The 15,141-nt window shown below is 30.8% G+C and overlaps 1 protein-coding gene and 1 long non-coding RNA gene across 3 annotated transcripts in view; one reads left to right on the forward strand and one right to left on the reverse strand.

Moving 5' to 3' along the window:
- LOC148275649 (uncharacterized) overlaps nucleotides 1-15,141 on the reverse strand; it is a 116,044-nt gene that overhangs the window by 75,345 nt on the left and 25,558 nt on the right. The window contains exon 2 of the long non-coding RNA XR_015823969.1: nucleotides 3,667-3,737. This is a non-coding gene — a long non-coding RNA (uncharacterized LOC148275649). The remainder of the gene's footprint in view (nucleotides 1-3,666; nucleotides 3,738-15,141) is intronic.
- LOC148275650 (limbic system-associated membrane protein-like) overlaps nucleotides 1-15,141 on the forward strand; it is a 107,305-nt gene that overhangs the window by 14,649 nt on the left and 77,515 nt on the right. The gene's annotated exons all lie outside the window — the stretch shown is intronic.

The following is a 15,141-nucleotide window of genomic DNA, read 5'->3' on the forward strand; positions in this document are numbered from 1 at the left end:
TACAACAGTAAGAAAGATTCACAATCAAGCATTTTAGAGATTAAACGTACCATATTATTAGCCGGTAAAGATTCCACAGATATTTCTGATTCGAAGTAAAAAATTGGTGATTGCTGTACTATTATTTTAGATGTGTCTTAAACTGGTGCAATATATCACAAGAATTCTAAAACTGATTTCATTATCTATAAAATCGGGTTTTAATGCATTTTCTTGTTCTATTTTATAAAAAAAGTTTTTTTTCTGCCGGTCAAAGTATAAATCAGATATTTAAAGAACTTTGACTTTTGCTGCCAATTTTGCGCTATTTTGCATTTCTAGTGGTCTATTGGTGTATAAGGAAGTTTAATGGTTATATTGTTGTTTCTAGGACATGCATTTATTATTGTTCCTATACTTGGAGGATGAAATGTCAAACAAACTTTATTTCAATTTGGTTTGAACCCAAACTGGAACTAAATTTGAAAATACAATAATATTGAAACTTTGATATTCATCCGGCGGCAGTTAGACTTATTCAAATGTTATCATATTTCACACATGCTATTTTGAGACCATTTAGCCCCTTTTTATTGCTGTGCCCCTTAAGAAAGTAGAAAAAAAATAAAACGGCCCACCTTAATGTACGCACCACACTCTAAATGAAAATCTCGCTCAAAGTAAGCTGTTAGACTGTCATCATCCGTTTTCGGGCAGCCAAGTCGTTAATTTGCAAATCGCCGTGCGATTTTTTTTTCTGAAATTCTAAAAGCAATTCGGATAATCAGCACTTCGGATAGTCAGAGTTCGGGTAGTTGAAATTCTACTGTGTTTACATTTGCCATTGAAAAACTTAATAATTTCACAGAAAACTCGAAACATTATAAAACAGTCGTGTAAACACTACCATCACATTCGTAATGACATATTAAAAAAAAAAATTAAAGCCGTATTTATAGCATTTTAGCTGGGGTGTCCCTGGTACCCCTCTCAGGAACTCGGGGTTTTTTTTCACGGCAACGCTCGGTAAGATTAAGCACTAAGTAGGTATTTTATTCGGCCTCATGGTGTACTTATAATTAAAAAAACAAAAAAAAACTCAAGTATTAAGACACTTTAATTTTAATCTCGATTAAAATTTAAATAAAAAAGAGGTGTCTCCGACATTATTAAGTAAATTATTCAACAAACGAAAAGCCATTATTGTTTTAATTTAAATAAATTCATCTTTAAAAGTTTTTAGATTCAGTTTTGTTTTTACTTGGTAGTGTTGTCTTTATGTTAGTTCTGGTTTTATATGTCAAGCATTGTCTTATCTCAATCGAAGTTGGAAATATTTTTTCAGTCACTGAAAATTCATACCAATTTACTTCATGTTTACATACATTACGTTATTGTATATATCACAAACCATTAAACGTAATAAAATGCGCCAAGGTATAATGAGAGAGAAACACAAAAATCTTTGGCCCGAATTTCCGACGTGTCACCGTATAATATTTCCGCCCATTTGTGTGTTTCCAAATACATTCGTGTTTACACGATGACCTAAAATAATTATACGAATATCATAGTTCACTTATGAAACATATTAATTGTAATTTATTGCTATAGAGACGAAAAGGATTTAAAAGCAAGAAATACCAAAGAATTATTTTCATGTGTTAGATGCCTTTTAGGTGAAATAATTCAGCCATATGAATCTTACACATATCAATGTAGGTTTCAACTCTTTTAATTCACAAAAGTTAACTGTTGGAATAATTGAAGTAATAGGGATGTTTAAACATAGGGAGAATAGTGAATGTTACATATTGTGTAAATTGACCACTAAACCAGCCAATGACAGGTCGCAAGCCCTGTACATGTCTAGATTTTTAGTATTTTCTCAAAAAGGATTTCCCTCTCAATTATTGCAACAAATTAAGATTTCGATAACTCCTTGTGAAGGAAATCCACCTTGTATAAAAACGTTTTAGCATATTCAAAATATTGAACGATAAGATTTTATGCCTATTACAAATCTAAATAACATTTTAAATATAAACATTACATGCTGCTGCATGTTGAAAATACAGTACAAATGTGGTTGTAGAATTTTTGTTATTTTATTTTTTTATTAATAAATTTCATAAAAGGTACATGTTTCTTAAAATTCCATACAGATCTACTTTTATACATCTTGAAAATGTTATTACTGTAACTCTCCAAAAAAAGAGCTTTACCATTTAAAAACAATGTTTGAGTTTTCAAAAAGGTTTAAGAACAATAAGTTTAGATAACCAAATTAATAGTTTTTTAACCGTCTGAACTTTGTTTTGGCGAGGTATTTAAAAATAATTAAATTATGTCACAGAAAATAACATCGATAATTTAAAATTTGTAATAATTAAATAATGTGCTAACTTAAAATATTCTTAAATGGGATGATTCATAGGATCGCTTAACACTAGATAAATGAAGCCAAAAATAAGTATGAAAACTTTAATACGCAATGTCAAAGATAAATGAATAATTAAATGACTATCTATGTCATTAAAACTATAAATTCATGTTAATGTTTGGTACTTTTTTCAACATTTTTAAAAGTTTTTTTATTTTCTCATTAAAAAAAACAAATTTAAAAATGTATTTGTTTATCATATACATGTTTTTCATTTTTATTTATTTTATTATTAGTTTTTATTTTATTTACTTTTTTGTTGTTATTTATTTTATTAACATATTTAATTTAAACTTCTGAGTTACTAACATTAAAATTAATTTTATTCTATTACTGGGTAATTGTAATGTGTACACTTAAATAATAACTTACCTAACCGTGGAAAATGATTATTGACAGTTTTTATAATTCAAGTTACAATTTACTCTAATTTTCTATAAGAATTTTAAATAAAAACTGTTGTTTTTTCCCAAATGCATAAATAAATAAAATCGTCTTTATATGAAGCCTCTAGTATCTCACATTACCCATAAAAATGCTTAGGTTTAGATGGGCTGGACACGTACAAAGAATGCCTGATGCGCGAGTAACTAAGAGAATCATAACTGGACATCCAGGGGGTAAAAGAAGGAATGGAAGACCCCGGCTGAAGTGGGAGGATGACGTAAAAAAAGATGCAGCACGGATTCTACAAGTTGCAAATTGGAAAATGACTGCTGAGAACAGGCGAAAGTTGAAGGAGAAAATTTGGGCTGTAGCTCCATCGAAGAAGATTACGTAGACTCATGTGACATCATAACCACACAACAGTTAAACATAGTAATTTTGCAATAATGAAGTCTTATATTTTGAACAATTTTTTTATCTGTTTTGACTCTACCCAACTTTTTTATGTGTGATTCTTTTTGAATGATGGTGCTTGTTAGATTATAAACTTCTAATAATTATTGTTTCATGTGGGTAAAGAATAACAGATGTGAAAAAATACTCACTTCCAAGTTTTACGCAATATTGTAGTTAATTCATTGAAATGCGTTCGTAGGGTGCGAGTACGATGCATTGAGTATCTATTATTATAGCTTATGCGACGAAATATTTCACTTTAAATTTATAAACTACGTAGGTTAGTATAAAAAATACAGTAAAGTAGAGGTTGTGGTCCTGTGGGTTGTAAGATGAGATTAGACTCCATGATGGATTTTACTAGTGGGTTGTTATGAAATATAGTTTAAATAAACACTTACGTCTTTAGCGACAACCACGTTGTTTCGTTTGATTACATCTTGAATTTCGGCGTTGGCGCTTTAGCTGCCAGCTTGAAAAAAGAAAGAGGCACAGATATATTTACTTATTTAAGCTGATGTTTCCATAGTCCTTGCCAGATTAGTGCTCAAAATGGCGGCTAGGCGTGTTTATGATTTCACTTCTTGAATCGGGGTCAGTTGCACATTTTGGTATAATATTTTTATTAAAATCGCTTGCAGAGTGAGGACGATTTTAAAAACGTTACAATACATATTACTCGCACATGTAATGCGTTGGAAAAATGTTGGCCTCGTGGTGTAATGGTCAGCGCGTTTGCCTACCATGCAAGAGGTCTCGGGTTCGATTCCCGACATGGTTGACATGAAATATTTATTTTAAAAGGGTGTTTTTACACTAGAACATTTCATAGTCCGTTGACTGGTACCTGAAGCGTAAGACTGATCACTTTATCTTCATGTAACAAAATTGATCAAGATACGCTGCGATTGGTGTCCTCGTGATCAAATGGTCAGCTCGCTCGCCTTCCATATTTTTTTACCAAGAGAGGTTTTGGGATGAATCCTCGACATATTCGATATTAAATATTTGTTAATGGGGTGTTTTAGGACAAGTATATTTCACTGTCGCTGAACTGGCACCTCTATCGTAAAACTTATCTCCGTGTGACAATATATTTAAATATATAGATACGCTGTGTTTACTAATGCAGTGCCAAATATACCATTAGACACAGAGAAAAAATGATAATTATGAATATGAATATTTAAATATCCTGTATGCCGTATTTACACTAATGTTCCTTAAATAATAAATAAAGTTGAATTCAAAATCCCACACACTTCATCCCCTAGTCGTGAGTATTATGAAAAGCGGTGAGCTACCTATATTTATTATTTTTTATAAACCCTTTTATGACCAGCTGGGGTCGTAAAAATAAGGGGTATAGCCCTTTATTTTTGATAAATTATTTACATGTTTGTATGTTTAGCAGATTCTTATATATACATTTATCTGTAAAGTCCAGAAGAATGCTTATCATATGAACTGTACGTCGTTATATTTTTTTTTCGCTCGATTAAGTAACATAATTTACATAACATAATATATTATCAAGTTTTGGAGCATGTCTAATTATTGGTTAACTTTCGTATTGCCTCCCCGAAAATGTTTTACTTCTCTGTTGCAATAAGTTTTAATAATATGTGTAAACGTATTTTTTTTATTTTTCATTTATTTATGTATTCATAGATATACCTGTACTTAGTACGTACCCCTTACTCTATGAGGTCAAGAGCTCTGTGTTGAGTTAGAATACAACACACTGAAAAGTAGAAGCATGCATATTATTAAAGAATACTAAAAATAATGAATATTTCATTAACATATATTTTTACGAACATCTGGATAAGACGCTTTATTGTACATAAATCTATGCAATGCCTCTCAGCAGTCTCGTGCAATGGTATCTTCCTAATCAAAAAGATTGTGATAAAAAATATAATGTTTTATTGTTTATAATTGTTTTTATTGATTTATTATAGTACTTTTATTTGGCAGTCATATTATTGAAAGCAATATTGTCCAACCAACTGAAAACAAGACAGATATAAATTATATTTTTGTTTTGTATAACGACGCTAGAAAGGAAAAAAAGAAAATGTCATAACAAGACGAAACGCGTAGCAATATACGCTTTGGTATATTTAAAAAAATAAAGTTTAATTAAAATAAAATAAACGTGTTTTATTTTGGATACATTACCAAATTAAATATGGATTTCTACCAATCGTTTGCATATACAATTAACTATGAAAAAGTTGCCAAGCGATATGCAGAATTTTTGCAAAAAAACAGATGAAAGTTTTTTTTTTATTTAATAAAGAATTTCGTATTTAAAAAACAATTTAATGATGTTAGGATCACGCCAAATAAATACAAATGAATGAATTTTTGTATTAATTAAAAAAAACTTCAATTGCCTCTCCTGTAAAGTTGCTATATGGTCAACCACCTAAAGCGTCAACCACCAGTCGGACTTATTAAGGTAGGGAAAAATTACAAAACGACGTATTTTTAGCGAGTTTTTATTATTTCAAAAAAATATTTTGTGCCATATTTTTTTATTTGTTGAAATCTTCAAGAACAACGAAAAGTACTTTGGCAGACTTATTGCTAAAAGCGATTTCTTCCTGTCAACCAAAAAACAGACTATGGAAAAGAAGAGTAGGTAATTTTTTTTTACAAAAACACAAAAATATTATTATTTTGTATTTTTTTCTTATTGTTAATTATACACTAGCAGCTATTAAGCCAATGCGTGTATATCAAGTGATTTGTTTGATTTATTTAATTTTGACAAAATAAAAGGTTTATAAACTGTACGTATTATATTACATATTTTATCTGTACGAAATATTTCCAATCAGCAAAAGTGCTGGTATGAGGGGATATTATATATAACATTATTTTTTGGTATGTGTATTTTTTGTACATACACAAATCTGGATTTCTCCCGAGGGGAAGTAGGTATATATTTTTTTATCAATATTCCTACAGAGATGAGGTAGAATTTTTTTCAAATTCAGGATTATCGATATTCGAGCGTTTACAGGGCTTATGACCTGTCATTGGCTGGGTTGAGTGGCCACTTTACGTACAACATTCCCCATTCCGCTTATTAGCGAATATCGACACTGGTTTCATTTTGATTCTTGTATATATATCTTATTAAATGAGAAAGCATTCACTAGCGTGTTGGAGCACCATCTATGTATTGATATTGAAGTTAAGTATTTTTAATTAGCATATTACTTTATTTTATGTATTTAAGACTCTTCCGAGTTAAATTAAGTACTAGTAATCGCCTGCAGATGATTCTGCAATTTATTTATACTTATATTTTGACCAGATCTTATTACACAACATTATTTTTTGGTATGTGTATTTTTTGTACATACACAAATCTGGATTTCTCCCGAGGGGAAGTAGGTATATATTTTTTTATCAATATTCCTACAGAGATGAGGTAGAATTTTTTTCAAATTCAGGATTATCGATATTCGAGCGTTTACAGGGCTTATGACCTGTCATTGGCTGGGTTGAGTGGCCACTTTACGTACAACATTCCCCATTCCGCTTATTAGCGAATATCGACACTGGTTTCATTTTGATTCTTGTATATATATCTTATTAAATGAGAAAGCATTCACTAGCGTGTTGGAGCACCATCTATGTATTGATATAGAATTTGAAAAAAATTCTACCTCATCTCTGTAGGAATATTGATAAAAAAGATATTATATATTATTATACATACACAATAGTTAATATAAAAAATCGATAAAATAACATCATATTTTACTCGTCACACGGGCTGTAAGAACTGTTTTCTTTGTGTGTTTTTTAAGTACGTATATATTTTGTGTATTTTTTTGTTCATTAGAAGGTGAATTGTAAAAATTTATTGCTGTATACAAAAAACTGTTTTTTTTCTGTTAATCCTAGGTTGTTCGCAAGTTAAATTATTTTATGCTCTTGTATTTATTTTATGTATGTTGAATTTAAAATTAAATTTAATATTTGTCTTTATTTTATTATTTTTCATCTTAAATATAATTTTTATTTTTTCTGGGTAGATTAATTCCTCTAGATTGAGCATTTTTGTTATTCTTTATAAATCTCCGGTTCTAGTATATATATTAAAATTAAATGTGGCTTTAAAGTTAAACTTAAGTGCTTTATTCATTGCTCTTTATATTGAATCTAGCATTTGTTTACTACGTTGCGACCATATTACTGATCTATATACAAAGTGTGGAAGTATAAAAGTATGGATATCATTAATTTTGTATTTTTATCAAAGACTTCTGTTCTTCTCATTATTCCAATAATTGGACCCGGTTTTATTTATAACTGCTTTGATATGTTTTGTCAACGCTAATTTTTTATCCACTTGCAAACCCAAGTACTTTAAATTTTCTGTTTGTTTAAGTGTACATGGTTATTTAACATTATAAATTGATGTGTGCACCTAGGTTGTTTTTGGATACATTAATAAAACTAGCACCAATCACTTTCTCAGAAAGGCCATTCCATTTCTCTACGACTCGGTTTGTCAAGAAGTTCTTCCTAGGGTTGAATAAGAAGGAGGTAGTGTTTAATTTCAATGAATGACCTCGAGATGGCGGTTTTCATTCATATAGAACATTGATTTCAACTTGGGTACATTATAATGCTCAGTTGAGATTTTGAATGTTTCAATCAAATCACCACGCTGCCTCCGCTCTTCCAGTGAACTTAACCCGAGCTCCCTTAAGCGGCCCTCATATGATTTATTTCTTAGAAAAACTACAATTTAAGTTGCTCTTCTCTGGATTTTCTCCAACAACTCTGCGTTTTTTTTTAAAGGTACAAACATGTAAAAAAAAACCTTACCAATTGAAAAAAACAGCTGTTTCTAATGGGGAGGCTTGTATATGTACATATTAACTTAAATAAAAGTACACTTTGTCATACATATTGAAGGTTGAAGAATATGAAATCAAATAATGAAAATACTTACTATCACGCTTGTTTATTGAAAAAATAAACAGACAATAGAGCTTTTTTATTTTTTTACTTAGTACCAATTGATTTAATATATTATTTTAACAAAGATTCGTTATTTTGTAAGAAAAAAATGTCATGACCTTCCTTTTTTATTATTGATCGAAAATGTTTCCAAAAACATAATAACTTCAGTTTGAATAAAATTATTTAGCACGATATCATCAAAATGTTATCAAATAAGCCTTACGCACGCGTTACTAAGCTTAAATAATTTGCATATTAAAATTAAATAATGCTGGAAAAGGGTAACTTGCTTTCAGAGCATCACGAAATACATAAATAAAAAATTATGTAAGTTTGCTTAATTAATCACCAATGACATTTTGTTGATAATAAATCATTATCGTCAATTTCTTTTCTTATTAATTTTGAAAGAAAAGTTCGTTATAAAATTCTTAACCCGCTCGTTCCTGTGATGAAGCCGGCGTTGCAAACTGCAATTAATTAACTGATATCTCGGCAACTACTATGAATACTACCGATATTTTTTTTAAATATTTCAATAAACTTCAACACAAAAGAAAAAAATATATATCACATATTAAAGTAGATTGAATAATTTTTAGTAAAAAAGTTTGCTCATCAGGATCTTCGTAAATGAAAAAAAATCGAGATTCCTGAGACAAATATAATAAACATTCATTTGAGGGAAAGCGTTGTAATCATAATAGATCACTAAGCATGACAGAGATGTAATTATATAATAATTCAAAAAGTTACACTGATTATCAGGCGATAATTTCCTAAGTTCAGGTTACCACAAAATGACTTGAGGGAGTTTTTTCATACAGTATGCTAAATATTAAATAGTGCTGTTTTTTTTAACCATCCACTTTGGTTGGTTTCGATTCGTTGGCTACTCTCAGGTACGAATTCGGGAAAAGGAAATGAAGTGGGTTTAATTCGGCTTTACACTGCAGCGGTTGGTGCATTTGCGTATCATCCTCGAGGTTCCAGGTTTGATACCTGTCAAAGTCGACAAGAAAAACTGATTTTAAATGTGGTTTTACACTGCAATATTTCACTATTTCTGGACCTGAAACAAAAGACTGATCACTTTATTTTCATGTAACACATGACCAAGGAACGTTTTACTATATGATGATTTAGGTAGGTTTATAAATAATCACATTTCATCCGTGTGATCAATAAAAAAAATTCAGAACACTCACAAATAGTATGGATATAATTTCTTCCATCTCCGACAAATCAAATCCGTGCGGAGAAATATTCCCATTGATGCAAGTTAATCAAATCCGTGCGGAGAAATATTCCCATAGATGCAACTAAAGCTCTTGTAAATGTTTATGTCGTTTCGCGTCTAGATTACAGTAATGGAATATACGTAAATCTCCCAAAATATCAACCTTATAAATTTCAATCTGTTTTTAATGCAGCAGACAGGCTTATTACGGGAGTAAAACAATATTCTCACATCTCACAACATCTTCGAGATTTGCACTGGTTAAAAAGCCCAGAGAGAATAAAATACAAGCTTTGATGGACAGTATTCAAATCCCTTCATGAAATGGCTCCAAAATACCTATCGGACCTTTGTATTAGGGAAAATGCATGCCAAAGAAAATCAACTTTTAGGTCAGAATTTGATTCAGGAAGAGGAAAACTTGTCAAAATCCAGCTCTTCCCGATCACTAGATATGGAGATCGTGATTTTGCCACCGCCGGCCCCTCTGCCTGGAACCAATTGCCTTCAAACTTACGAATCATCGATAGTTCCAGTCAGTTCAGATCCTAACTAAAATCCCACTTCTTTAGACTATTATACCCTTAATTTTAAATCTGGAAATATAATATATCACTTTAGTTTAGTTAGAATGTAAGTTTAGGTATACAATTGTAAAGCGCCCTTAAAGTGATTTTTTTACAAAAATGACGCCATATAAATCAGACTAATATTATATTTATTATAATTTGATATACTATAGGTAGATAAGACTCGAGAAAGTTATTTATTACTTTACATAATATAAATATACAAGTATTAAGGATGTCGCAAAAGCGATGATACAAGTCACTAATTATTGAAAATGTCTTAATTTAAGTATCTTTTGTTCCTCATTTATTTATTTCATTCATGCAGATAAAAAAAGGGTTTTGAAACCATGTCACTCATTGTTAAAAGTATTCACAAAATTATGAGCACTCAGCGGTCTATGGAAAAACAAATGTTGGGCGTCTCCTTAAAAGACCGAACAAGGAATGAGGAGATAAGACTCCGTATAAAGGTAACCAATATTGCAGAAAGAGTGGAAAGGCAAAAATGGCAGTGAGCGGGTCCTGCGGCGAGATAAGAAGTCGATAGGTGGACCCCCAAAATACTAAACTGGAGACCCTACGAAAGTAAAAGGAAAGCAGGAAGACCACAAAGGAGATGGACTGATGACGTCGTTGAACTCGTGGGTCATGGATGAAAACAGAGTGCCCAAGACAGAAAAACATGAAAAATTTTAAAGAGGCCTATATCCAGCAGTGGAGAGAAACGGGCTGATAAGAAGAAGAAGTAGATCAAAAAAATATTAATGGGGAGGAGTGCAATTAACTTTGAAACTATGGTCACTGGTCGCCCTATAATCAAAGCAACCTACATCATGTGGAGATTCATAAAAATGTACAGTAGGGCCTCGATAATCCGGGCGGATGGGGCAAAAGGGTTTGCGAGTAGGCAGGATGTGTTTCACCTACGTCAAGCGCCGCGCTTTTGTTTTTCTGTTTTTAAGCATCATTTCAAACACGCAGCCTTCCTACATGTTTATTTTTTACTATTGCTAATATTGTTGAGGTTGTCTTTTCATAATTGAAGAAATTTCTTAAGTTCAACAAAAGTGTAATTATTAATTAAAATACAGGTAAACGTCGTTTTACGCCGGGGTTGCGTTCTGAGAGACACCGGCGTAAAAAAAATCGGCGTGAAATGAACACAAACATATTGGAAGGTATAAGGTTAGGTTCCGTGTCAAAATTCTAAGAAAAATCTAACATGTTTAGTTTATATAATACATATCCGTTATATATTCAAAATAAATTATGATGTACTTAATAAATACAGTTTAAATTTGTTCACAAAATAAATATTTATCTCTTGGTATAAATAATAAATTTTCTACTACTACTAATAATGAATATGAATACTTATATAAATAATGAATACTAACTCACCAGTTCTTCGGTACTAAATTAAATTTTCACGCTTTTTTTAAAAAAAGTATCCTATTTAATTTGCTTTGATTGTTGCTTCTTTTCTTGCAGAATCATAGCATACACTACAAATTTTTGAATATTCTTTTAATTTTAATAATAATAAAAAAAAGTTATCTCAAAAACAAAATAAAAACCAACTCGAAAACGATTTCACACGCACAATACGCTGCTCGCGTGTACGGTTGTAGAATAAAACAACGTGTAAAAGTGTGCCTACTATTAGAATAGTGGCGCCTACTGTCGTTTGGGTTGCTATTCTGAACCACTCTCAACCGGCATAATTGTGGGTCAGTGTAAATCGAATCGGCGCAAAATGACATTTACCTGTGTTGCAGACCACAATCCGGACGCCTTGATAATCTGCCAAGGTCCTATAACTTGCCAATCTGCATTGTCGAGACCCTACTGCACTTTATTTTAAAATTGATTACTTATATATATATAAATAAAAATATGAATTCTTAAAATATTATTTGTGTAAAAAATAAATAATTCAAAATTAAAGAAAAATTTGAACATGTTCCTTTTCCTTGATACCGGTTTTTGGGGCAGAATTCATTGTTAATTAAGTTATTCTAGTGAAGTATTAAACAAATAAATAACAATGAACTTCCATCAATAATGTTCTCTAATACACTTGTAGATTTCGTCATACTTTAATGTGGGTATTGAACTTAATTATGTCTATGTATTTTTATATGAGAAATTGCATAAAAAGTGAACTAATACTATTTTAATTCCATACTTATTTTACATGTTCTACCTCATCCACTTTGTGCTCAGTTAAACACAAGAACTTCTTAGTCCTTAGTAATCCTAAGTAGTTGTTCTCCTCTCAGCGATACCTAGGGATGAAAACATCCCTTCTCACCTGTCATTAGCAGGAAAGGACTGTGTACCCATCATCACGTGATTTTGCATTGTCATTAATTCTATCTTAGTGTGATGACTGGTACAAGCGTGTATGATTCTTGTGGAAAATGTTATGACAGACAGCACTTTGATCCCGCAAATTTAGGAGTGATTCAAGTAAAGGGTGATTCACAGCTTGATAGGGGTTTATATATGTTTATTAATATATTCATACGTTAATAACTTATTTGCATATGAATTTGTTGTATAACTTCACGTGATCTTATTCTATAAGACTATTTACTGGCCTTTGTTCAACTTTTCAAATTATCAAAATAAATAGTACAAGATCTTGCAATCTGCTAAAATGGGATATTATTATTGATACCGTGATGCAGCAGTCCAACTTTCTCTCCATCCATTTGGCATTCTGGTCATTGGTCATTCTGGTGGTCAACGTCTCTCTGGAGTTTCGTGCATCACAAACTTAGGAATGCTTGCTGGATCCATCCTTTCAACGTGGTCTCTTCATTTTCCAGTGTCCTCCATATCGCAGGTTCTATGAATCTATTCTTTAGGTGCCCTATCAATCGGTCGCTACAGTTTTATTTCAGACGTTCTAAGGAAATGTTTTGTTTGAACAGTGTTTGCTCTTGCTTCGATTCCGTAAGTCATTATGGGTCTGATACATGTTTTATGTCTTCTTTCAACTAGCATTACTATACTTATTGTCCCGAACAGTGTATTCCTCGGGCATCCGGAGATAACTGTTGCTTTATGATTCTGTTCTTTGACTTCGTTAAGAGTCGCTGTAAAATTTTATTTTAATTTTTTCATATATTCTTATCGTTTTTTTATGGTATGTTTTTTTTATATTTGATATACCGTGTATTTTTAAAATATATTTTTGTTATTTGTCGTAAATATGGTGCAATCGACTGTAAAATGTTTACATTTATATTCATCCCAACTCAACACAGGACTTAATTCCATGGGGTTGGGATTTGTGTCTCAATTAATGATAAATAAATAAATTGTGAATAAATAAAACTAAAAATCTGTAAACAAAGATGCTTGAACTTCATGACCTATTTTATGGATCTTTTGTCTATAACAAACTTGCATCTTAAATGCTGCAGATATTGTTAGATATTTTTTTACAGGCATAATGATTTTGATTTCTATTTTAAAGTTTTAATAGTTTTGCATTTGTAAAAGTACAATGTATGCGAAATTGTATTTACACATGTCTACAAATGTTTTTTTTCAAATAGGTTTGCATGCATCTTTGTTAAATTACCATATTTACCCGTCCATTCCTGTGACGTAACCGGCGTTGCATATTGCAATTAATTTATCAATATCTCGGCAACTTCTATGAACATAACCATGATTTTTGATTTTTATGGCGTAAGAAAAAAAACTTTTTTACTTAAATTTATGATGATCAATAAATAGGCATGCAGTTAGCCAGAAGTGAAAGACAATAAAATCTATTGCTTCTAAGCTTTCTTTCTCCTTCTTTCTCCTTCTTTTTCCTCTTAAAAGCTCTTTGGAATCTGTTAAAACAAGAGATGATTCATTCGAATGAAAATAATCGAATGCATTCGATTCCAAAATTCATTTGAATCTGAATGCGGTAATTCGTTTGAGTTAAATGTCCAAATGAAGTAATTCATAATTCGTTTAAATCAATTAGTAATTTCATGAAAGCATAAACAACTGAATTTATTTTTTGAAAACTTGAAATGTTGTTAAGCATTGAAATTTAATAACCGAAACGCCCTTCTCAATATCCTTGGAATACAAAAAATGAATTATGAATTCGGTGAGTTGAAACGAGTCATTGATCAATCTTAAGTTTTAAATTTATAAATGTAATCTATAAATTACCTATTTTTTTGTTATTGTGCAAAAATAAAATAAAACGGTTAAAAACTTGTAATAGAAAGGGTTAATAAATATCTTCAGTGTTTTATAACCTCTATAAGTCAAACTCTTTCAAAGGTCATTGATCTTAACATAATTTACCTACTTGTGCACGAAAACATTAAAAATAACGACCGCAAAATACAAACTACATGTATTCAATAAAGGTAGAATTTCACGAAATTTCCCATTGAATTTCATAATATTTATAATAACGTTTTCTCATACATAAATTAAAACAGAAATCACGCAATTGCCACAGCAAACGTTTTCTAATTTAGATTTGCCATAGCGATGTTAGAGTATTGATGGTTGATTCACAAACCCTTTATATTATAATTTATATTGTAGAAGGCACTTCTACCGTATAATAAATAAATAAAAAAAATTTTTTTTTTACGAAAATGAAATATTGGAGTTTTTATAATTTAACCAAATATTTCATTTGAGAGCTATTTTCAACGAATTATCGTAGGGCATCAAGTTGAGGTAGAGTGGAATTCAAAGCACGGACTTTTGATTCGTTAGTCCAAGAAATTGGCTACGGGACCACAACCCAATTAACAATTATAAATCAATATTTTACAATGGTGTAAATTAAACAAACTGTCCTTCAATGTCTCTAAATGTTTTGTCATGTCGTACACAAGAGCGTCCAAAACAATTGATTTCCGTTATATCATGGATGAAGTAAAGCTTGAATGAGCGTCGACGTCCAGGGATCTCGGGGTGCTGTTTGACGCTAAGTTATCATTTAATCTACATATAATATCATTACGCAGTAACTCCCTTTATATTCTTGGATTTTTTCTTAGAAATGCCAAGATTTTTAAAAATATTAAGGT

This window comes from Micrasema longulum, unplaced genomic scaffold, assembly GCF_059751315.1.
Source record: "Micrasema longulum isolate JH-2025_06_02 unplaced genomic scaffold, ASM5975131v1 h1tg001368l, whole genome shotgun sequence".
Lineage (NCBI taxonomy): Eukaryota > Metazoa > Arthropoda > Insecta > Trichoptera > Brachycentridae > Micrasema > Micrasema longulum.